The 25,728-nt window shown below is 41.3% G+C and overlaps 1 protein-coding gene across 7 annotated transcripts in view; it reads right to left on the minus strand.

Annotated features, from left to right (window-relative positions):
• The window catches only part of LDB1 (LIM domain binding 1), a 97,248-nt gene that overhangs the window by 58,842 nt on the left and 12,678 nt on the right, over window positions 1-25,728 (minus strand). The window contains exon 1 of one of the 7 annotated variants that reach the window (XM_070752921.1): window positions 329-1,017. The exons of 4 other annotated variants lie outside the window; for them this stretch is intronic. The gene's annotated coding sequence lies outside the window, so the exon portion shown is untranslated. Of the gene's footprint in view, window positions 1-328; window positions 1,018-25,728 lie in introns of those variants that run through there. 2 more of the 7 variants (XM_070752919.1, XM_070752920.1) reach the window with 2 other exon arrangements.

Consider the following 25,728-nt stretch of genomic DNA (forward strand, 5'->3'; position numbering starts at 1 on the left):
GGCTGGGGAATTCTGGGAGTTGAAGTCCAAATATCTTCAAGTTGCCAAGGTTAGGAAACACTGGTTTAAGTGTTCCCTTTATTTTATTTTTTTGAGCAGTGTATATACCTATACCCAATCCAAACCCATTAATCCAAAATCTTCCAGCCTTGGCTTTTTGAAGCCACTCTTGCCTTTTCCCTCTTGCATAGCTAGCTACCAATCCTCACATGGATCTGGGACCAACTCTTCCATCAGCAAAAGATCCACCGCCGGGGAGAAGCCATTGGACAAGTGCCGCCGCTGCCACCGACCAATTCCAAGCATCCATCCCAGCCCAGAGGCTTACCTGAGAACTGCCCGAGCGGTGCAGATGTGGCGGGCCAGGGAAAAGGTGGAGGGGTGGGGGGCAGAACCCAGGACAGAAACTCAGCACATCTCTCCTCCGCGGGCGACTGACTCCAACCCAGCCATGGGAGGTTGGGGAAGGGGAGAGAGAAAAGTTCAAAATGAAAATATTAAGGGAGAAAAGCCGAGTTGCAGCCGGACGAGGCAGGGGCGCAGCGAGGGGGGCCCTCCGAGAGGCCTAGCTGGGCGAATGGCAGCCGGAGGAAACAGGGAGGCTTCGGTGGAAAGGAGGAAGCCCGTCCTTTGTTTGCCAGGTTTTTCCCCTGAACAATGGCTGCTGCTGCTGCTGTCTCAGGCCCTCTGTTGGGGTATGGAGGAGGCTCTGCTATTGCACACTCGCGCGCACTCGCGCGTAATCGCGCGCGCACACATACACACACACGCTTCCCAGCGCCTCTCAGAAAGAGGCCCAGAAGCTACCCAAGAAGGTGGAGGGGGGAGCCTCCCTCCCTCCTCCCGTTTCTCTCCCCCGCGCCGGGGGGCTGCTCCGATCGTAGGAACGAGGGAGGGATCTGCTACGCCGAGGCGGAGAGGAAAAACAAAAGGGAGAGAGGCGAGGGTCCGGCACAGAAAGAGGTTCAATGCCCCAAGGCGGAAGGGAGACGACGCGGCGGCGGAAAGCTCGGAGGCAAGAGGGGCAGGAGGTGATGCTGCCAGCCGTGGGAAGGGAGGAAAGGCTTCCTGTTGTAAAAAGTACGCGCAGCAAAAGAGACCTCGCAACTAGGAGAGCTCCCCTTCCACCACCACCACCTTGGAAGAAACTCTCGGGCTGCTCCCTCTCTTCCCCACTCCCGAGCTTCAAAAAAACAAAACATCTCCAAAAAGGATGGGGAAGCTTCAGAGCGCGCGTTAGGTTTTGCGTGTCTGGAAATGGGAGGAAGGAAAGAGAAATTTATCATATCGGGGTGCTCTCTTGTCCTGTGTATCTGCGCGGAATAAAGCCAGTTACAAGGGTGTGGAGAAGGAGTAGGGGTATATTTGTTCAAGACCACATTTGTATTAGGGGGAAAAAACACATGACAAACAGAATAACAATAATAACAACAACAACAACAACAACAACAATAATAATAATAATAATAATTTATTAGATTTGTATGCCGCCCCTTTCCGAGAACTCAGAGCGACTCACAATATTAACAATGTACAAATCCAATATTTAAAAACACAATTTAAAAACCCTTATTAATAAAATAATCACACAACCCAATCAAACCATACATAAAGCAGTAGTAAGGGGAGGTGTCAATTTCCCCATGCCTGGCGGCAAAGGTGAGTTTTCAACAACTTACAAAAGGCAAGGAGGGTGGGGGCAGTTCTGATCTCTGGTGCGAGTTGGTTCCAGATGGCCGGGGCCGCCACAGAGAAGGCTCTTCCCCTGGGCTCCGCCAGATGACATTGTTTAGTCGACGGGACCCGGAGAAGGCCAACTCTGTGGGACCTAATCGGATGCTGGGATTTGTGTGGCAAAAGACGGTCCCAGAGGTATTCTGGAATAAGTACTAGCAAGCAAATCCCTATGAATTTAATTTTAAAGATATTGGAAGCCTGGCTGAAATTGGTAGGGTCATTACTCATTACCATTATCATTACCAATAAAAAAATAGAAAGCTAATTTTATAAAAATGATTTGCTTTAAAACAGTGATTCTTAATAACTGCAGTGATTCACTTAACAACTGTGACAAAAAAAGGTTTTAAAATGAGGCACAACTCACTCAACTTCCTTGTTTATCAATTGAAACTTAAACTCAATTGTGGACATATGTTGACTTGTTTATATATTGATGTATGTGAGCATACACTGATTACCGTAAACATTTCCTGTTCAATATCCTGGCAAGAAGAAAACACACACACTTGAAGGTTATCCTGTTGTTTACTTCTTGGTTGTTGATCTAGTCTTAATCTTGGAGACGCAACAATAAAAAATAATAACCCAATCTAGTAAATAAGGAACCACTAAGTCAGACAAACAAGCTAACAGTAAACAACAGCCTAACCAAGGAACCACCAAAACCACTTCCACCAGCAATGACAGGGCAAGCCATTCGTATATAAAATAAGTGCAAACCCCACTCCTTTCTAGCACTGATGATACTGTACTTGGTTTGGTAATGAAAGACCTGCAAACCCAACAGATTTGTATCTGTTTTACAATATTGTGAACTTTTAAAAAATTAATGTATTTCTAGGTTTACTGTAATAAAGCAAACCATGGGTATCCAATACAAATTATGAAACAGTAAATGAAAAAGATGTAACATGTAGTGATGTGAAAACAAAAGGCCCATCTTTTCATGCTTGCATCCAACTGTCAGCCACAAGTCATGTGGCTTGAATAGCAACAATGTGATGAAAAGTTTTATCATTGGTCCTTGCTGCCCCCCCCCCCCGCAGTATACCTATGAGACAAATCTTGAAACTATGGACAGCAACAAATTATTGATTAGCTTAAATGTAATGGAGACTGAAGAAAAATTATGTTATTCTCTTCCAACACTCAGCTTAGAGGTTAGCAAACATGCTGTTTTAAATGCTAGCACACACACCCACCCAAAAAAGAAACATAAAATTTACTAGAAATTTACTATATTTTTCAGAATATCCCCCCCCCCCCCAAAAGAGGATGGAAACAAAGGACAGGCTCAGAGTACAAGAAGACCTAGACAGACTATCACAGTGGGCACATACCAACAAAATGAGGTTCAACACCGACAAATGCAGAGTCCTCCACCTCGGCAAAAAGAACCCTAGACATACATACAGCCTGGGAGATACCCCACTCAGCAGTAGTGACTGCGAAAGAGATCTTGGAGTCTTGGTGGACAATCAACTAAACATGAGTCAGCAATGTGCAGCAGCAGCCAAAAAAGCCAACTCAATCCTAAGCTGCATCAACAGAGGAATACGCTCCAAGACCAGGGAAGTACTAATACCACTCTACTATGCCCTGGTCAGACCCCACCTGGAGTACTGCATCCAATTCTGGTCACCTCACTACAAAAAAGACATCAAAACTCTGGAGAAGGTGCAAAAAAGAGCAACCAAAATGATTAGGGGACTCGAAACCAAGACTTACGAAGAGAGATTGAGAGAACTGGGCATGGACAGCCTAGAAAAAAGAAGGTCTAGAGGGGACATGATAGCAGTTTACAGATACTTGAGGGGTTGCCACGGTGAGGAGGGGGTCTCTTTATTCCCCAGGGCACCAGAGGGCCGGACAAGGAACAATGGTTGGAAGCTGACCAAGGAGAGATTCAACCTGGAAATAAGGAAGAACTTCCTGACGGTCAGAGCGATCAACCAATGGAACTGCCTGCCAGGGGAGGTGGTGAACTCCCCAACTCTGGACACCTTCAAGAGGAGATTGGACTTCCATTTGGCTGGGGTGCTATAGGGTTTCCTGCTCGGGCAGGGGGTTGGACTCGATGACCTAACGGTCCCTTTCAACTCTATTAATAAATAAAAATAAATAAAAAAAATAAACATGGGTGCAGTTTATACATGGAATGCAGCTTTTTTCAAAGCTTTTATTCCAGCCCTAACGAGGTGATAACAATCTTCCAGGCTCTTGCCAGCTTGCGGGATTTTTTCATTTATTGATTATTTATTTGCATTTATATGCCACCCACTCCAAAAAGGACTCAGAGCTGAGTCATTGCTACTCCAAATAAGGGTTTTTTTTCCAGCCCTAAGTCTTTGCAGGCTTGTTTTCAAGATTATTTTCAGCTCTAACCTGGGGATAAAATAAAGTGCTGAAGCTAACCAGACTAAGAATGCTAGCCAGATGAATAACCGGTAGACAGATTTCTCCCCCATACCAATTTTCCTCCCCAAAAACTAAAGTGTGTCTTCTACTCTGTGTATTCTGAGAAGTTGCATTTGATAAAAAATAAACATCTACACATTGGTTTTCTTTTCCATGAAAGGATTTGGAGCTTGGAGTTTATGTTCTGAAATACTATATCTATACACATGCACACAAGCACAATTTGGCCAAAGTACTACATGTAAAACTACCACTGGGACAAATAAGACTATGCTTTGGAACAATAGAACAAGAAGCATGATTCTAATTATCAGAGATAAGCTTCAGAACTCAGATCACAAAATTTTCCAAGACTCAGTTTCAGTGAATAATCACCATTTTTGGGTCTGTAATACATATAAAAATAGTCATATGTGATTGGGTGTCTAGCTTAATATTCCATGACAAGTACCAGTCTCAGATGTATCGGATTAAGAAGAGACAAATTTCATTTTTCTGTTTCCCTCTGGAGTCCTCTCCAAGTATTTTTCTGGTACTGTATAGTGCCAAAAGTTAGTGTCATTTATTTTGGACAGATAATGAAATGATTGTATAAATCCCTTGAATGGCTTTCACTTATTTTTAAAAATAAAGCATATCATTCAGAACATCTGCATATGTGAAAAAAAAGAGAAAATATCAAAACATACTGTAGACCACCTATTTTGTGTCATTATCCTGTACACTCTACAGTGAAAAAACTAGCGGGTTACGGGCCGGATGTATCACACGTAGGCCAACCCTACCCTGGTTCCACAAAGGCAAAAAAAGTCACAATAAGATGTCATGTGACGCAATCAAGTTTAACATTCGTGCTGCTCTACAATCTCTGCACTGCACTTCCCAAAGTACATCAGCCCTGAGGAAAATCTAAAACATTGCATTCAAATGTCTATCCCATCTGTATTTATTTTAAAAATCTGGTCCTCTCATCCTCAACTAAATTCACACGCCATGCTAATTCATAGTTAATCATTGTTAAGTTATTTCCCTGGGTTTGGAAAGTACATTGAGCCACAAACTATCTAACATTTTAGCTTAGCATGTTGTGAGAACCCACCATCCTTGTCAGATTATTCAAATTATCTTGCTTAATGACTTTTGAATCTTTTTTTTTCCAACTCCCCCACCAAATCCAATATTCTACACCATATTTGAAATTAATTACACCAGAAATAGGATATCTGATTCCAGATGATAATAATTACAGTTTCTTCCAGACTCAACCTAGATGCACCATGGAATTTGAGTCCAAAACATCAAGCCTATTATTTAACAAAATAAATGTTGGTTTATACCGTAATGTTTTCAAAAATGTTCATCTTCATTTTACTAGCTGGTCACCTCTTAGGGTGAAATATAAAACTAAACTAAATATTCTGCATAATACCCAGATTTGCAGATAACTAACTAAAGAGCTAGTTAAGCTCAAGAGAGAAAATTAGGGAAATAATCAAGGTCATATAGCTGGGATGAAAATTCTTAGCTATATTTTCAGATCAAGTTGTTGTTTGTATCCTAAGATTAACATTGATTGTTTCTTCATTGCTTATATGACCCCTATGACAATCATTAAGTGTTGTACCTCATGATTCTTGACAAATCTATATTTTCTTTTATGTGCACTGAGAGCTTAGGCACCAAGACAAATCCCTTGTTTGTCCAATCACACTTGGCCTATAAAGAATTCTATTCTATTCTAAAACGGTGTAGAATTTTAACATAGTAATCAAAAGCAGTGTTCAATGATCCTATGCTATTAAATGAAATGCAAAACAGTGTACGTATATTTTTTTAAAAATTCTAAAGTTAAGCTGACCCAAATTTAAAAGGTTTAAAAGGTTAAAAGGTTAAATTTTACCAATTTGGGTTTGTGGAAAATATTTGTTACAAGTGGATGTATAGCAACAAGGTAAACCCTTCTGGCAACAACAAAGAGATTGTGGATCTATCATTTGGCATAATAACTAGCTGCTAGGGCTGCAGTGATGACTGGGAAGTGTCTTGGTCCAATTATGGCTCACTATGATAGCAGAGACGTGAGTCATTATTCCCCAAATATTGAGTGGCATATTTTGTGACAGAATGCTGAATAGCCATGGAAAACTCAAAAGAACTAGTTACAATTCAGTTTTTCAGATAACCCTAAAGTTCACTGATGAGAATGAAAATACAAATCTTTACAATGACCTTTCTTAAGAAAATACTTCCTCCCTCATGAATTAGTTGGGTGTTGTTCTAATTTTACGTAGTGGTAAGTGCCAATGAGACAATTAAGGAAACAAGATACAGTGGTACCTCTACTTATGAACTTAATTCGTTCCGTGACCAGGTTCCTAATTTTTCCCATGGGAATCAATGTAAAAACAAATAAGGTGTGCAATTGGGGAAACCACAGGGAGGGTGGAGGCCCTGTTTCCTCCCAGGAGATTCCTAGAGAGGCCCCACAGACACTTCTCCCCACCTCTTCCGGCCCCGTTTCCTCCCAGGAGATTCCTAGAGAGGCCCCACAGAGACTTCTCCCCACCTTTTCCGGCCCTGTTTCCTCTCCGGAGATTCCTAGAGAGGCCCCACAGAGGGTTCTCCCTGCCTGTTCCGCTTACAGTTTCGGAGGCTTGGGTTTGTAAGTGGAAAACGGTTCTTGAGAAGAGGCAAAAAAATCTTGAATACCCGGTTCTTCTCTACAAAAGTTCGTAAGTAGATGCGTTTCTAGGTAGATATACCACTGTACTTGTCAGCATAGAGGTATTGATGATGAGTATTTCTACCCTATTATCTTTTAATCTAGTACCCTGGTTCTCAACGTGGGGCCCATGCCCCACAGGAGGGCAATTTCATTTTATAATGGGGGCAATTGGAACCTTGTTTAAATCTATTTAATGGCCTTTTAGTCTTCCTCTAGTAATAGTTCAAGTTTTGAACAATAAGAAATATATGTCATGCGGGGGGAAGGCCTCAGGATTTTAGAGATGCTGGCCAAAAAAAAGTTGGGAACCACTGATCTAGTATCTTTTCAAAATTCATGCTTCCTAATTAAAGTGAATGTTTAGAGTTATTTGTTGTAAAGATATTAGAAACTAGTAGCTAGATACCTGTGCCTGGCTACAAAACTAAACTGAGCATGGAGTAGAATGTCTAAAATCCCAGCCATCAGGCCAGATAGATGAATGAATGAACGAATGAATGAATGAACGAAACTAAAACTAAAACTGAGCTACAAAACTAAACTGAGCATGGAGTAGAATGTCTAAAATCCCAGCCATCAGGCCAGATAGATGAATGAATGAATGAATGAATGAACGAACGAACGAACGAACGAACGAACAAATGAATGAATGAATTTATGTATGTATGTAGGTAGGTAGGTAGGTAGGTAGGTAGGTAGGTATTTGTATGCCTCCCTTCTCCGTAGACTTGGGGTGGCTAACAACAATAATGAACAGCATATAACAAATCTAATGTTAAAATAATTAAAAACCCTTATTTGAAAGCAAACATACACACAAACATACCATGCATAAATTGTATAGGCCTGTGGGGAAGGAATAGTTCAGTTCCCCCATGCCTGACGACAGAGGTGGGTTTTAAGGAGCTTACGAAAGGCAAGGAGCGTGGGGGCAATTCTGATCTCTGGAGGGAGCTGGTTCCAGAGGGTCGGGGCCGCCACAGAGAAGGCTCTTCCCCTGGGTCCCGCCAGACGATTCATGCACTGCCCACTGACAGTTGTAACAGAGTTCTTTGCAGGTGGGGAGGGGAAGTAGAATGTCTTTCTCCTTAGCATCAGAGTGTGTTAATAATAATATAATGACCCGATGGTCATTTAGAATAATCCTTTCTTAACGAGCACCTAGAAGCCAAGAGGAACATACAGTATGTGCCAATTTTCAAGTTTGTAGGCTTTCTGGATATTTTGTGATGATGCATAAGTGGTATTTATATATATATAAATTTGAAACTGTATATATTGCAGAATACTATAAAAAATATCCTGTTACAAACCCTTTCTCTCTCCTTTCCACCTTTAAGTTGCTATCATACTAAAAAGGATATCCAAGTTAACCTAAACTCCAAAGTTGTTTTTCTAGAACTGATTACTAGAAAGTGAAATATTAAAACAAGTTACAACACCCCCAATGCTAGAAACAAAAGTTATAGTTACTATGGCATTTTTAATTTGCAAACTATGTTATAGGCTTCACTGAGATTGGTATCAAAATAACCCTGTGAAACATATTAATACTTTACACCAATAGAACTGAACTTGAGTATTCCTGATCAATGGTTTTGTGGCAGAGATGGGATGAATAAATATCTGATTATACCCTAGATGCCACATGAAGTAGTGTTGCAATAACATACATACATACAAAATGTGTATCCATGTTTCTAGGAAATAAATAGCTTCTCTGGCAGAACACATTAGAAGTACAATGTAGAGATTCCTGTTAATTTGGCTTTGTGTAAAAGAAAATTGCTTCCCTTCAGCATAACTAAAACAAATGTCCAGAAATTCTTCTGGGGGTGTTTGGGAAAATGAAAAAAAAAATGGGCCAGACTTGGAAGGATTTGTCTACTATTGTAGCTTAAATAAATTTAATCTGTTATTTCTTTTCTTTTCAATCCTAGAAGCAACACAAGGAAAATGGAAAATACATACTGTTTCCCCCAAAATAAGACATCCCCTGATAATAAGCCCAATCGGGCTTTTGAGTGCATGGCAATAAGGACAAATGCTTATTTTAGGGTTCAAATAATATAAGACAGGGTCTTATTTTGGGGAAAACATAGTATAAGCACCAGGATAGATAATAATAATGATTATAATTATTATCTTACTCTCTATCGTTTCTTCAGTATGGTGCCCTGCAGATGACTGTTTTCAACTCCTTGTATTTGAAGCCTACAAAAATAGAGCTATTCTGGTTGAGAATTCTGAAAGTCAGAGCCTAAAACAACGAGTTAGCAAACTGAGGAAAGCTTTGTGCAGGTATCCTAGCAGTCTTGAAGCTATGTGACTTAGATGCAGACCCACTGGGATGCAACAACTCCATCTAATTCTGGCCATGGTCATGTTAATAATTTAAGACGCACTGGATGAACGCTGAGATAGATTGGGATGCATGCAGCTGGCAAAAGTCCCATTTAGTCCCCAGCCGGAAGCATTGACGTATTCTTCCTCCAAACTCTGCATTTAGAAATCCTACAGTACCATTTTCACCAGCCCACTGCAGCCCACCCCCCCCCCTTTTATACCTGCAAGCTTTCTTTTCAGTTCTATTGTATGTCCTGGTTCATCAGGTTTTTTACTGCACACTGTGCAGCTAGCACTGCTGCTCTGGGAGACATAAATCACACGGACACAGCTTTATGGCCATTGATCCAACCACGTGGCAGTGGATGCCACTCTCAGACAAGCAGCATTTCCTCTTGTTAAAGGAGAGCCAGCTGTTCAGAAGCTCAGGTGCCTCCCTCTACTTGCTTAGATTGGAACAGCAGTGGTTACATTGGGAAATACAAAGGATGCAGAGAAATTAAATAAAATTTGCAAACCACCTGCACAGAATTCAGGCATCGGGAATGCAAGGCCAATATGTCGTAAGCCACCCTGAATCCTTGGAGAAGGGCAGCATATAAGTCCAATAAATAAATACATTTTCTGGAACCTAATTTCTACAGAAAACACCAGAACTATCTATCAGTGTAGTAGCAAATCCTCACCCTTGCTATCAAGGCAGTTCTTATCATTCTGTTTGTGCATCTGTGAAACAGGCTGGTCTCCTCTGTGACTTACTAGGATAATAAATTGGAAGCAGGGCAAACTCTGCAGGTGGAGAGACAGAGTAGGCTGCTAAGGTGGAACGGTGCTCGTCTCCGTGGCTCTCCTCTGTGGCTTTGAATGCTAGCGGAGCCCAGCGCAATTTTGCTACTGCACCTGGGCAGGTAGCAAAATGGCGTGCAGACACGCAGGTGCACCATGAGCACACCTGTGTGTCCATGCGCGATTTTGCTACCTGCCCAGGTGCAGTAGCAAAATTGCCCTGGACTCTGTTAGCATTCAGAGCCATGGGGGCGAGCACACGTCACCGTTCCACCTTAACAGCCCACTTCTGTATAGAAGCCACTGCTGAGCAGGTGCTTCCTGTTCCAAAGAAAGTTAAGTGCTTTCTTTAGACTTTCCGAACAGAACTCTTGGTTTTCCTCCTCCACAGCAAGTTGTGGAGCCAAAGATTCTGATTTGCTCTACATTGTGCTCTCTTTGCTCAATGAAGTTTCCAGGAGACTTTTGCACCAGGCCTTTTCTGTTCTGCAATTCTCAGATTCCAAGAACATGTGTTACAGTTGCTGTAAATTTGATGGCCATTGCCACAAGAAAATGTACGGTTAATTTTTTTTTCTTTTCCTTTTTTAACTATGGACTCCTTGAAGGTTCATATTCACAAACAGGTTTGTCTCCAGGTGGATTTACCCAAACATTTGTATTGTTATGGAGGACATGCTTAAGTAAAGGGACTGAAGTAATTCTGATCTCTTCTGTTTTTTTTCTAAAGCAAAATGTCAGAAATATATTTTCTCAAAATTGAATAAGACAACAAAATATCCAGCCTCAATAACATTTATGTGATTTTGATTGTTTTGTATACTCTATTTTTTTCAATCACAAGAATGGCCAAGCGTCAAGTGCCAAACCATGTCCCATCTAAAGATGTGGAAGTCTTAGTTTTATTTCTTTGCTCCTTAAACTCATTAATTAAAATCTGCTCTAGTTTCTGAGATTTCCTGTCACATTTAAATTGATAGTCATTAGTAACGATCAACTAATTTTAGAAATATAATCAAAATAAGTCTTTGCAATCTCTGCGCTTTGCTGAATTCAACTTATTTCTTATTATATTTATATCCCACCTTTTCTCTGAAAACTGAAGGTAGCCTTGGAAGGGAAAAGGGTTCCTCTCTAATTTTAATTTCATAACTTTCCTGTGAAATACAGTAGACTGAGCACAATGACAATGATTCACCCCAAAATCACCCTGTGAGCTCTAGTCAAGTTTGGACTTGAAGCTGGGGTCTCCCAAGTCCAACTTCAACATATTAATTATAACAACACATCAGTACAGGGAGTTGTAAAATGCATGCCCTCATCACCTCGAGGCTCGACTACTGTAATGCTCTCTACATGGGGCTAACTTTGAAAAGTGTTCGGAAACTTCAGATCGTGCAGAATGCAGCTGCGAGAGCAATCATGGGCTTTCCCAAATATGCCCATGTCACACCAACACTCCGCAGTCTGATTAGATTAGATTTAGATTTATTGGATTTATATGCCGCCCCTCTCCGCAAACTCGGGGCGGCTCACAACAAAGTAAAAACAATACATAATAACAAATCCAGTACCTACTATTTCAATTACAATGTTAAGCTAAAAAATTCATAAAAAACAACCCCAGAATATTAAAAAACAAGCACACAATCAATCTAACACCAAAACAACATGGGCAAGGGGGAGATGTTTCAGTTCCCCCATGCCTGACGGCAGAGGTGGGTTTTAAGGAGTTTGCGAAAGGCAAGGAGGGTGGGGGCAATCCTAATCTCAGGGGGGAGTTGGTTCCAGAGGGTCAGAGCCGCCACAGAGAAGGCTCTTCCCCTGGGTCCCGCCAGACGACATTGTTTAGTCGACGGGACCCGGAGAAGGCCAACTCTGTGGGACCGAACCGGTCACTGGGATTCATGCGGCAGAAGGCGGTCCCGGAGATATTCTGGTCCGGTGCCATGAAGGGCTTTATAGGTTATAACCAACACTTTGAATTGTGACCGGAAACTGATCGGCAACCAATGCAGACTGCGGAGTGTTGGAGTGATATGGGCATACTTAGAGAAGCCCATAATTGCTCTTGCAGCTGCATTCTGCACGATCTGAAGTTTCCGAACACTTTTCAAAGGTAGCCCCATGTAGAGAGCGTTACAGTATTCGAGCCTCAAGGTGATGAGGGCATGAGTGACTGTGAGCAATGACTCCTGGTCCAAAGGCAAACCAGTCTGCATTGGTTGCCGATCAGTTTCCAGTCACAATTCAAAGTGTTGGTTATGACCTATAAAGCCCTTCATGGCACCGGACCAGATTATCTCAGGGACCGCCTTCTGCTGCACGAATCCCTGCGACCAGTTAGGTCCCACAGAGTGGGCCTTCTCCGGGTCCCGTCAACTAAACAATGTCATTTGGCGGGACCCAGGGGAAGAGCCTTCTCAGTGGCGGCCCCGGCCCTCTGGAACCAACTCCCCCCAGAGATAAGAATTGCCCCCACCCTCCTCGCCTTTTGTAAGCTTCTTAAAACCCACCTCTGCCATCAGGCATGGGGGAACTGAGATATTCTTTCCCCCTAGGCCTTTACAATTTATGCATGGTATGTTTGTATGTATGTTTGGTTTTATAATAAGGTTTTTTTAGTTGTTTTAGTATTGGATTGTTACATGCTGTTTTTTATCACTGTTGTTAGTCGCCCCAAGTCTACGGAGAGGGGTGGCATACAAATCCAATAAATAAATAAAGATGCTGCCAAGGAATCAATCAGAAAGAAAGAAAGGCAGGCACCCCCAGGTTTAATTGTCTGGAAAAGAAACTTAAGAATCCACCCTATAGATCAAGCAGTTAAAAGTGGTGTCAGAAGTTTGGACTTTCAGATTTGCAAAATTGTTGTCAGCCCTGCCAGGTAAGTTAGTCAGGAAACACAACAAGATGGACTAATTCTATTTTATTGTAAGTCTATGTTAATGGAATCTTGTGAGTCTGACAGGCTTGGTCCTTCTGGACTCAGGACTCCTACTTGATGAGCAGGTAGCAGCCATGGCTAGGAATTCATCCTGTGCACCTTTTCTGAGCCAGGAAGCCTTGCGCAAAAATCAATTACAATTTAGTCACCTTCAGGCCGGATTATTATGATGCACTTTACATTGTTCTGTCCTTGAAGACTACTCAGTGGTTACAACTGGTGCAGAATACAGCAGCAGATACAGTATTGGTTACCTAACCCATTGCTACACCTTTTGTTGCAGGAGCCACACTAGCTTCCAGTTTTCTTGTGGGAGAAATTCAAGGTGCTGGTTATCACTTTCATTGCCCTACCTGACACAGAACCTGGTTATTTGCAGGACTGCCTTCGCCTAAGAATATTCACCTGTTCCACTAAATCGGATAGGATAGGCCTGCTTCAGGGTGTCCCCTCCCTGGCCATCTAGCAGAACCTCAGAAGTGTACCTTTTCCCTATACCTCCCCTTTATTGGACAAGCAATTCAACAGGTCGCTGCCCTTCTAGCCTTTCAGAAGGCCACTAAGGCCTGGCTTTCTACTGAGGTTCTGGGGTGGTGTAGGTAGAAGACATACCCTGTTTCTTGGAAAATAAGACGTACCCCGAAAGTAAGGCATGTCAGAGGTTTTGCAGAATTTGCTAATATAAGGCACCCCCCGAAAATAAGGCGTAGTCAAGTTTACATACGGTACGGTGGAAAAACATACGGTACCATTCAAAGCTGTTCATAGCGGTACCGTAATAATGTGGCGTCCCCTGCTGGCCCCTTCCATCGCTTTGTGCCGTCCAGTACAGCAGACAGTCTGCTGCTGTCCCACCGCCATTACAGTCTCCATTACAGTGCATAGACTGTAGTTCCTCTGCTGGCCGGAAGCTGCAATAGCGGGAGTATACTGTTGTACCGTATAAGTGCCGTCGTTTGTGTGTGTGGGTGCCATACTGACAGGTACCGTACCGTAATCAGTCTACCGTACGGTACACTTTCTTTGGGGGTCAGCTTTTCTGCCTGTGAATTTGTCTTATTTAAGAAATATAAGGCACCCCCACCCCCCCGAAAATAAGACGTAGCACAACTTTTGGAGCAAAAATTAATATAAGACAGTGTCTTATTTTCGGGAAAACACAGTAGAAGGAGAGAACTGAGCCTTCTTGTGAGGCATCCCAGGGGGGATTGATATGGCAGAGGGTTTTTCTTTATTGTTGTATTGTTTTCATGCTTTATGTATTTATTGATTTTATAATTGTAAGTTTTTCAACCTTGTTTAAGATGACTGGTTGTATACATCTTTTAAATAAATAAACATTATGAAACAGAATTTCTGGCTGCCTTAGCGGAAGTATAGCTTCCAAATCATGGGAAGTAAGACTGTAAGGTTATTCATCATACTTCATTTGAATACTGTATCCAGATCTGTATACATTTAAAAAAGTTTCAGATAAGTTAGAGCAGAATCACAAAAGGGCTACTAGGAGGATAAGGAGGTTACATGGGGAGGGCAACTAAGTCACAAATAACTGCAAAACTATGACCAAGGTTGCTATTTCTATAATCATAGAACACTGTAGCTACTCCTGTTACAGTATCACAGGCTGCCAGATAGAGTAATGATCTGAGAACCAAAAGACCACACTAGTTAGCTAATTACAAGGAGATAGATATATGGTAATGGTAGTAGCTCATCTTAATCCACCCACTCTGTAAAGGAAAACCACTGGTCTGTATAGTTATAGATGCTGTACAGGAGGTAATGAGAATTCTTTATGTACTGTATATCTAAGTAGCATCGTTGCTTGATAGGATAATGACAGAAGTTGCATAGTATGCATATATGCAGAACTAGTGGCATCAGCAATTTGCCCAGGTGTGCTGTGTGCTGTTCATTCCAAAATCTCCCAATCTTTGCTGCTTGTTATATTGCTTTCTAAGATCGCTTTCTCAAGGTACATCACAATGGGTTTCAGGCTTTCAGCTGATGTTGTTTCTCTGCTGAGAATAATTTACAATACTTCTAAAGCAAACATTTCAACTAATCAATTTTGCTGCTTTCCTAATTAATTCTACTATGAAAAGAGAAAGTGAAAACATAGAACAGTGGTACCTCTACCTACGAACGCCTCTACTTATGAACTTTTCTAGCTAAGAACTGGGTGTTTGCCTCTTCTCAAGAACCATTTTTCACTTACAAATCCGAGCCTCCAAAACTGTAACCGGAAAAGGCAGGGAGAAGCCTCCGTGGGGCCTCCTTAGGAATCTCCTGGGAGGAAACAGGGCTGGAAAAGGCGGGGAGAAGCCTCCGTGGGGCCTCTCTTGGAATCTCCTGGGAGGAAACAGGGCCAGAAAAGGCAGGGAGAAGCCTCCGTGGGGCCTCCTTAGGAATCTCCAGGGAGGAAACAGGGCCAGGAAAAGGCAGGGAGAAGCCTCCGTGGGGCCTCTCTAGGAATCTCCAGGGAGGAAACAGGGCCAGAAAAGGCAGGGAGAAGCCTCCATGGGGCCTCCTTAGGAATCTCCTGGGAGGAAACAGGGCCAGAAAAGGTGGGGAGAAGCCTCTGTGGGGCCTCTCTACGAATCTCCTGGGAGGAAACAGGGCCAGAATAGGCGGGGAGAAGCCTCTGTGGGGCCTTTCTACGAATCTCCTGGGAGGAAACAGGGCCTCCACCATCCCTGTGGTTTCCCCAATCGCATGCATTATTTGCCTTTACATTGATTCCTATGGGGAAATTTGCTTCTTCTTACAAACCTTTTACCCTCAGAACCTGGTCACAGAACAAATTAAGTTTGTAAGTAGAGGTACCACTGTACTATGTTTGCAACGGGGAAATCTTAACTAGATCCCCATGATACAAATGGATACTGTTTGGAAAGAAGCTTGTATCTGCTGCAGAGCCCTTGCATAGGGCAGGCAGTTAGTGAATTCCAAGTTAGCCAGAAAATGTTATCAGGCAACTGCCACCAAACTCAACAGGGAGTAGCAGCATCTGCAGCACTAAGATTAGAACTTGCAAAGTGTTCCTTCTTGCTTGGACACAGGGCTGGGGGATTAAACAGGAGAATAAGGAAGAATACCTACTCAGTGGGGAACTCTCTATTTAACTAGGCAGGATCCCAAAAGGGACTGTAAACCAATCTGGATTGGACTATACTGTCCTCCTGGGATAGAGCTGGCAGGAGAAACTGTCTTCTTAGTACATTCAACATTCCCCTAGGAACCCAGATGCTAGAGCTAATGGAGGCTATGGGGCAATGAATGTGTTTGAGCTATTGTGTATGTGTTAATAAACATTTGCATTTGGGTATTTGTGCAAATATAGGGGTGTTGTACACTAAATGTGGGCATTCGTAAACACTAGGCATTCTGCAAATAATAGAGCAATTTGTATCTCCTGAGTATGAATGTTTGTGATCTGGGCTTCAGTCTACATGTTTGAGCATCTGGGCTCTGAGATGTTTTCAATCTACAGGGTCTGTTGCATAGTTACTTTTTCATAATTTTTATTTTATATAACTGCAAAGGTAACTGGTTTCCTAAGCATATACATTTGAATCTAGGTTTCAAGTTATTATCCCAGGTTTCCAAGGAAAGCATACTGAGGCATAAAATCAATACATCCTTTGGGCAGCAGGAGGTGGACAGTTCTCCTAACTTTTCCCCCTCTATTGGGTGCCTCTCACTTATTAGTTAGTTTGTTTGTTAAATTTATATGGTGCCCAACTCACGAGGGACCCTGTGAGTGGCTTACAATAAAACTGAACATCACAACAATTTAAAAAACAATTTTAAACCCACTCAATAAAAACATACATCCTTTTTGTGGCCGTATCCAGGAGATAAACCATGATCAACGATCCCAGGCCTGCCGGCAAAGCCAGCTCTTTAAGGCTTCCCAGGCCATTAGAATGGAGGCAGTACAGATCCCAGGAGGTAGATGGTTCCAGAGAGACGGTGCTGCCACAGAGAAGACCCTCCCCTACAGCTCTACCAATCGACATTGCTTAGCTGACAGAACCTGGAGAAAGCCAACCCTGTGGACTCTTATTGGTCCCTGGGAACTATGCGGTAAGAGGCAGTCCCGAAGATAGTCTGCCCTAAGCCATGTAACCAACGCCTTGAATTCAGTCCGGGTTCTGATTGTTATTGCTAAATTAAACAAGGCTAAATAACATAAGCAATAATAATTGTTATTGCTAAGAACCTTTGTAATTACTAGCACTCCTAGCCACTAGTCACATTGGCCTAACATTATAGGAGTTGCCTTTCAACCTATCTAGAAAGTATCTGATTAGGGAAGACTGCTTTTTTTTCCCTTCTAACACTACCATGGCACACCAAGTGTAAGCAACTTTTCATTAACAAATTCACTTGTTTCACTGAAGACACCTCAATGATCTAATTTTTGCCCCCATCCATCTTCTGACTTTTAGAAAACCAGGCTGTTGGTGTTGGGAGTTGGAATAAGGAGACCCAGATTCAAGTCCATCTTCAGCCACAAATGCTCACTGAGTGTCTCTGAGCCAGTCACACTCTCAGCCCAACCTACATCATGGAGTTAATGTTGGGGGGGGATAGGAGAAAGTAATATGTAGCTTACCTCCTGAATAAATAAATAAATCAATAAAATATCTATGTCACATGAGCCATAAACAACTAGTAAGTTTTTTCTCCCAAGAAGATGAATAAGGAGCTTTTCAATCTCTCCCAATGTCCCACCAACTGAAGGAAACCACAAGTTCTCTTGCAGCTTCTTGATAAGAACCATTCCCATAAGTCCCATTTTCTTTATGCAAAAAACTTGAGGAGCAACCTTGATTATCTTCTTGCCATTATTTCTCCAATTTCTTTCTTTGCCCAAGATTACATGCAAACAAATAAAATCCTCAGTTTTGTTAAGATATTCATGACCTGGGAGAGCCATTGGTAACAAGGTCAGCCAATGAATAAGCATAGCAACTAAATCAGCCAATGGGAGCTTGCCACTTTTGAGTCTGTGCAGAGAATCGAAACTGAGAAGCTTAAGGCTGGGCCTGACTCTAAGTCCGCACTCTGTTCACTCTTTCTCTGAACTCTGCTGAAATGAAACTAACTGTTCTCTGCTGTCTATAACTTCTTGAAGAAGAACTCTACTAATGGTATCGTAAATTTATCTGTTACTATGTTTATAAAGAAGCTAATGAATCTAGCTGAATCAGCCATCTGTGTATGCTTGTAGTTTTAATGTTTGCAACAAACTCCAACAGGTTTACTGTCAGGCCTGTGAAAATGATACTACTAGCCCATTTCCCAAACCCCATCAGATAATAAGATGATGTTAATATTAAAATGGTACAATATTGTATAAACAGGAGACCAATATTTGTTCTTACTTTAAAAAAGAAACTTTTTTAAAAATGCTAAACTCTTTACCTCTCTCATCCAGCCTCTAAACTGTTATTGTTAAAATAAGGAGTCACTTTTCTAGCATTATATTGACAATACAATATACAGTACTATTAATATCTATATCAGGAATCTCCAAACTTGGCACCTTTAACAGACATGTCAGGTTGTGGAATTCTGGGAGTTGAACAAGTCTTAAAGTTGTCAGGTTTAGAGAGTCTTGATCTATGTTGTATCAGCATTATAGGACATTTTTTTTAAAAAAATTCAAGCCAGCCTCTCAAATCATAAGAATTGGAGAAAATTTATTCCAGCATCCTCTTTCCCAGTGCTCTTTAACATTTTCATAAATCATTTAGATAAGGGAATAGAAGGGGAAGAATTTTGACAGACTATACAATGTGTTCTATCTACCAAAATGAAATGCAATGGTGAGAAAAGTTAAGTTTCTACATTTAGACAATAAAATCCAAATGTACATGTATAAAAAAGATGAATAGGTGACCCCTGGTTCAATAGTAATAACTCTGGGAGGGACCTTGGAGTAATGTATAATCAAATATGAGCCAAAAATGTGTTGCAGCTGCCAAAAAAGTCAATGAGTTCTAGGCTGCATTAATAAAAGGATGGAATCAAGATCACATAAAATGATAGTATTGTACCACCTTATAATGCCTTGGTAAGATCACACTTGGAACATTGTATCCAGTATTGGTCACCATGATATAAAAATATGTTGAGAAAGTGTGCAAAATATATAAAGAACAATTGCAGGAACTGGGAGTGTCTAGTCAATGAAAGATAGACTAGGGTGGCAAGATATCTAATATCTAAGGAGTTGCCACAAAGAAGAGAAAATCAACCTATTCATAACTACTGTAACTACTATACCAAATATATTCTTAAAAGCACCTGAAGGCAGGACAAGAAGCAATGGATGGAAACTAATCCAGGAGAGAACCAACCTAGAACTAAAGAGAAATTTTCTGATGGAATAATTAACCAGTGGAACAGCTTGCCTTCAAATGTTTTGGGTGCTTCATCATAGGAGGTTTTTAAGAAGAGACTGGACAGCCAAATTGTATGGGGTCTCCTGTTTGAGCAGAGGATTGAACTAGAAAACCTCCAAGCATAGTTCCCTCTAAGCTGAGCAGTGAGCAATCGCTCACTTAAAAATCATCATCAACTCAGAGTTTTCCAAACCTGCCCAGAAGCCGAGAGGGAAAGAGTGAGAGGGAAGGAGAGAGAGAGGAAGAGAGGAAGAGAAACAGATAGAAAAAAGAGAGGAAGGAAAAGAGAAAGAAAAAGAATGGGAGTAAGGAAGAGAGAAAGAAAATCAAAATCTACTTTGAAACTAGCTCAACTATTTAAGTGGCATTTTGATATTGATAGAGTTGCCCTATTATGAGCTCACTGTTATAGACACACAGTACAGTATTTTATTTTGAAATTCTCTGAGGCAAAACAGGGTGGATTTTTTATTTGTTTGTTTGTTTGTTTGTTTATTTGTTTGTTTGTTTGTTTATTTAATATTTCTGTGCCGCCCAGTCCCAAAGGGACTGCCGCTCAGACACTATACTTTTCCGCCCACCCCCAAAAAAAATTAAAGGGAACACTGCCTCCAAGGTCCCTTCCAGCTCTATTCTGATCTTTTTCCCAACTACTATACCAAATATTTTAAGGTGAAGTGGAAAAATCCAGCAATGAAATATTCTAAAGATGGAATTATACTTTTATAGTTGCTGGGAATCACTGCTTCTGGACTGTTCTGTAATTCAAGCCAGCACAGTTTCTGTGCTCAATATTACTGTATGTATTGAAACACTATATACATTTTCCTATAGCAGGAGGTGAATGTTTGACTGTTGTGTACTTTGTGTATGTGAGTCTCACAAGATGGTAAAGGTTCATAGAGACACCAGCATCAATGAAATGTAACTTCCACTATTTGAGATCCATTAATGGAAAAAAAATGACAGAGTGAAGAGAATGTTTTAAAAATCTATTACCGGTATAACTTCTTTGTAGGCTGGCAATATTGGAATAGCATTCTCTTTCTCACAGAGTAAACAGCTGAAAAGAAATTTCTTGTTCATCATTCAGCCAGAAAAAGGGAAAATACTGTTGCTTTTTTGGAGCACTTAACTGCTGCAGAGGATAACAGCTCTCATTATTCTTTAGCTTTATATAATATTTTGGTCTAGGACAATACATTTCTGTTAAGTAGACCATTTTTATTTGCATTTTATAATCAGAGTTATTAGAATGAAAGAATATCTATGCAGTGCAGAGATAATGATTACGGCTTAAACATGATCTTTTACATAAGTTATTTGTAAAAAAAAACAACCATAGAGGATGAGTTAAGTAACCTTCCAGGTTCACAATGTAAATGTAGATGCAGCAGGATTGTCAGCTTAGCACTAAATTCTAGATTTTATACCAAGTTCAGATTTCCTTCACCCACCTTTTCTTTACTCTTACATAGCTAGTTTCCTTAATTTTTCTGACAGCTTAAAATTTATTTTGTTAAGATGAAACACACCCCACAGTATCCCCATACATTTGGGAGATACCTACTGTTAATTGATTACTGGATTTTTGTTGTCTAACATACCTTACCTAGCAATCAGGACCAATAGTGTTTGTGAAAACACTTTAGTCAGTATTATTGCATGAAAAATGCTTCATAGAACTATGACTTCAAAGCATATTTTGCAAAGAAACAAACATACACTACAGTGGTACCTCGAGATACGAGTTTAATTCGTTCCGGACCTGGGCTCTTAAGTCGAGCAGCTCTTATCTCGAACGACTTTTCCCCATAGGAATTAATGTAAATAATTTTAATTGGTTCCAGCCCTCAAAAAACTCACAAAGTTAGTCTAAATTATGCAGAAAGACATGTTTTTAATGAAGAAATGTACATGTACATATAAATGAATAATGAAGTTTCTTTCACTTAACTTGTAAACTTTCTTAAACTTTTAAATTTACATATGTTCAACTTCTCTGCCACCCAATCCTGTAGGACAGAGGTCCCCAACCCTTTTTGCACCAGGGACCGGCTTTAAGCGATCAAGAGAGGAATGGGTGAATGAATGGACGGAGGGTGGGAAGGAAGGAAGGAAAGAGGGAAGGGACAGGAACAGAGGAAGGAAGCAAGGAAACTTATGAAAGGGGAGAGTAAGAGAGGAATGAGTGAAGGGAGGGAGGGAGGGAAGAAGGTGGGAAGGAGAAAGAAAAGAAGAAATAGAGGAAGGGAAGGTAAAAGAGAGAAAGAAAAAGAGCAAGAAAGAAAGAAAGAAAGAAAGAAGGGAAGGAAGGGGGAAGGGACAGGAACAGAGGAAGGAAGCAAGGAAACTTATGAAAGGGGAGAGTAAGAGAGGAATGAGTGAAGGGAGGGAGGGAAGAAGGTGGGAAGGAGAAAGAAAAGAAGAAATAGAGGAAGGGAAGGTAAAAGAGAGAAAGAAAAAGAGCAAGAAAGAAAGCTGCAAGCACCCCCCCCCGAGCCCCCCAGGCCGGCTGCAACCTTTTAAAACACGCGCGCCGCTTCGCAGCTGTCTCCTGAAGCCGAACGCGGAAGTTAGCGTTTGGCTTCAGGAGACAGCTCCTTGGCGCTTGTATCTCGAATTTGGGCTTGTAAGTAGAACAAAAATATCTCTCCCCTCCCAGCTCTTATCTCGAGTTGCTCTTAAGTAGAGCAGCTCTTATGTCGGGGTTCCACTGTACTGTATAATTCCTGGTAACATCCTTAAGACTGTTAATAGCTATAGAATGACATAAAACAAGAATCTTATTTTCTCTTTAACCATGTATGATGAAAATTTTCAGCCAATGAAAAGGTTGTGTACAGTAGTGAATAAAGTTCAGCAATACTTATCTGGGATTCAAGCAACTATTTAAAAATATTATAGTAGGTGAAGGAACAAAATTTAGAATATTATTGTAATCAATTCTGCAAGTTGAGATTTCCTCATGTTATACCTCCATATTAAAGATTGCTATGAGGCTCCTGGATCAGAAAGGGTCAAACCACCTAAATTTATTCTGTTTTCAACCTTATAATTGCATTGTTCTAATCAGATAAATAATTAGTACATCTTAATCAAGACCTTGTATTGCTTGGTGATATTGCAGTGGAAGCCTGATTTACCTTGTATTACGGTATTTCATGTGCTTCCCTAAAATATAATTGTACGGGAAAAATTTGTGGCAGTTTTAGAAAGTGTGGTATGTAAACACTGTATAATCAGAAAGGATTAGGTGACAAAGAGAACAAAATATAGGGAAAAGTGCAGGATACATGAAAATAAAATTTAAAAATGTGTTTCATTATTGTAGATTGGTAGTTAGTGGAAATTAAAAATTCCTGGGCAGGAAGTCTAAAAAACACAAACTATGGATCCTGAAGGGAAAATAATTTAGATTAAGGAAATCTAAATATGGGAATCACATTCAAGAGAGAAGTTGACAAGCTTAAAAAGGGGTCCGAATACAGGTGGCAAAATGGCTGATTTTAGCAGCATGTCTTTTTTATTTCTTAAAAAGATGTTCGGAACAAAAAGCCACTAGGAGGCAAACTCTTTCAATTTCCACTCATATATCCCCCAGAGTCCAAAATGGAATTGCTAAAAGCTAGCAGTGATTTGGACCATACCCTAGCATCTAAGAAAGGGGTTTTTTTAATATAGGAGAGGGAACAATTTGTCCCCCAATGATTCCTCTCTCTATTCCTACTCTTACTTCTCCCAAGGCTAAAAATGGGGCACCTTCCTTACCAGTGACATCAACTTTGACCTTCATGCTGATTGGAGACGCAAACTGCAGCCTCCAATCCTGGGAAAACTGCCCACTCAGCTTAATTGTATGGCTTTATGCCATATGTGAACCAACTGTTGTACCACTAATACAGTATAATAATAATAATAATAATAATAATAATAATAATAATAATAATAATTATTATTATTATTATTATTATTATAAAAGTTATAAATCCAATAAATCTAACTGTTATTATTATTGTTGTTGTTGTTGTTGTTATTATTATTATAAAAAGTAGCTTGTAGTGTAGTGCAATGTGAACAATGTTTGGTTCCCATGCAGTTGTAAGGTCTTCTTTATTGTATCTAGTGTTCTGTCGGATTTTTAAACCCAAAACTGATTTATCTTCCCATTATTACTTGCATGTCTTCCTCCAACCTCCACCAAGAAATAAACTTAGATCCTGAGCTGGAAAAGCTCCTTGGGAGGGTAAAATATTGAGAGTCGTGAGAAAGGAGATGTTTTTAGTCTCTTTCACCTCTTGTCGTTTTTTTTCCTACTGCAATTGCCTCTTCCAGCTGCTCCGGCATAGGTTTTCAGAGGTCAGTTTATCTTTGCAGATATGGCTCTTGAGAGGGGAGGCCAGCTTAGGAAAGTTCTTCTCCAATATGAAAGACAGATGGTCAGGTCGAGGAGGGACCTGGGAGTTTGTTTGCAATCAGCTTCTTTCAGCAGAAAACAATCTGGGTGATTGGAAGAGAACTAGCTGGATGGTAAAGGGGAATTCCAGTTTGCTGCGGCTTTAGCCTGTCCCAGTAGGAAGCACTTCCTGCCTCCTGCAGCCCCCCCCCCCCACAGCCTTGCCCACCCCCTCTCTATTCCCAAGACTAGTGCATGCCCAGGCGGTGCCGAGTGAGCCCCAGGCTGGAAGCAAGGAGGCTCTTTTGTATTTCTTTTGCAGGCGATTGGCTGTTTGAATCCCCTAGGCAGCCAAGCGGCAGAGCAGAGTGAGTTGCTGCAGTCTGGCTGGCAGGGTCTCACATGCACCCAGCATGTGACAGTTCCCAATTAACTCCTGCTCCAGTTCTGCACATACGCAGGAAAAGCTACACACATGGACAAGATAGCGCTCTCGTCTCCCACCAATGGGTATTTACTGCTCCTGCCTCCATTTACCTCCTATTGTCTCCATCCTCCTTCTACTGCTTTTATAATCTGGCCATTGCAGGCAGCAAAGTCCTATATCTCCAGTTCTCTTTTCCTGGGCAACAATTCCTATTGGCATCCGAGGGCTACCGGTAGTTTGATCCAGTGGTTAAGGCACCAGGCTAGAAGCCAGGAAACTGTGAGTTTGAGTATTGCCTTAGGGCAGTGATGGCAAACCTTTTTTTCTTCGGGTGCCGAAAGAGCGTGGGCACACACTATTGCACATGCATGAGTGCCCAAACCCATAATTCAATGCCTGGAGAGAGCAAAAACCGCTTCCCTCACCCTCCAGAGGCTGAAAACGGCCGTCTCCCAACTTCTGATGGGCCAACAGGCTCATGTTTCACCCTTCCCAGGCTCGAAAGGCTTCCTTGGAGCTGGAGAGAGGGTAGAAATGCCCTCCCCCATCCCCCTGGAGGCTTTCTGGAACTCAAAAACGTCCTCCCAGAGCCTCTCTGCAAGTAAAAAATCAGCTGGCCAGCACACACATGGACATTGTGAGCCACCCCGAATCTGCGGAGAGGGGCGGCATACAAATCTAATTAATAATAATAATAATAATAATAATAATAATAATACAGTAATTTAATAATTTATTAGATTTGTATGCCGCCACTTTCCGAAGACTCGGTGCAGCTCACAACAACGATAAAAACAATATTATACTGGCACAAATCTAATATTAAAAAAATCCCTAAAAACCCTATCATAATTAAAAACCAAACAGCACGTACATACCAAACATAAATTATAATAAGCCTGGGGGAAAGGTGTCTCAAATCCCCCATGCCTGGCGGTATAGGTGGGTCTTAAGTAGTAATAGGTGGGTCTTAAGTAATAATAATAATTGGAGCTGAGCTAGGGCAACAGCTAACGTGCCAGCAGATAAACGTTTTTGGCTGGGTGACTTAGGGCCAGTCACTCTCTCAGGCCAGATATCAGGCTCAGGCAAGAAGCTGATCAGTCAATTCCTGTCACAACCAAAGAAAGGATCGACATTCAGTTGTCAGGCCCTGCGCTTGTAGAGGGGGGAGGGGGACACTAGGAATGGGGCAGGAAATCCTGTCAGCAACTACTGCCATCCTGTGGCTTGGATAATAAGAAAACTCCTTCCTTTTGGTTTGCCAAGCGCTCTTTCAAATGTCCACTGCTAGGAGAAATCAGACAACATCAGCATTTGCTTAAATTGGACTCAGGATTATTTGTCCCTCTCAACATGAAGAGAGTAATTACAGCCAGTAGTTAAACCCTAAGGCCCAACACTGCTCAGTTAATATTTTATTTGCACAGGGTTTTTTCAGGTACCACTTTATGTGGATATTCTGGATCCTTTCAAACCCATAAGCAGGGCAGATTTTTCCGGTTTCTATCTGGGTTTTCCACA

Source organism: Erythrolamprus reginae, chromosome 5 (assembly GCF_031021105.1).
Source record: "Erythrolamprus reginae isolate rEryReg1 chromosome 5, rEryReg1.hap1, whole genome shotgun sequence".
Lineage (NCBI taxonomy): Eukaryota > Metazoa > Chordata > Lepidosauria > Squamata > Dipsadidae > Erythrolamprus > Erythrolamprus reginae.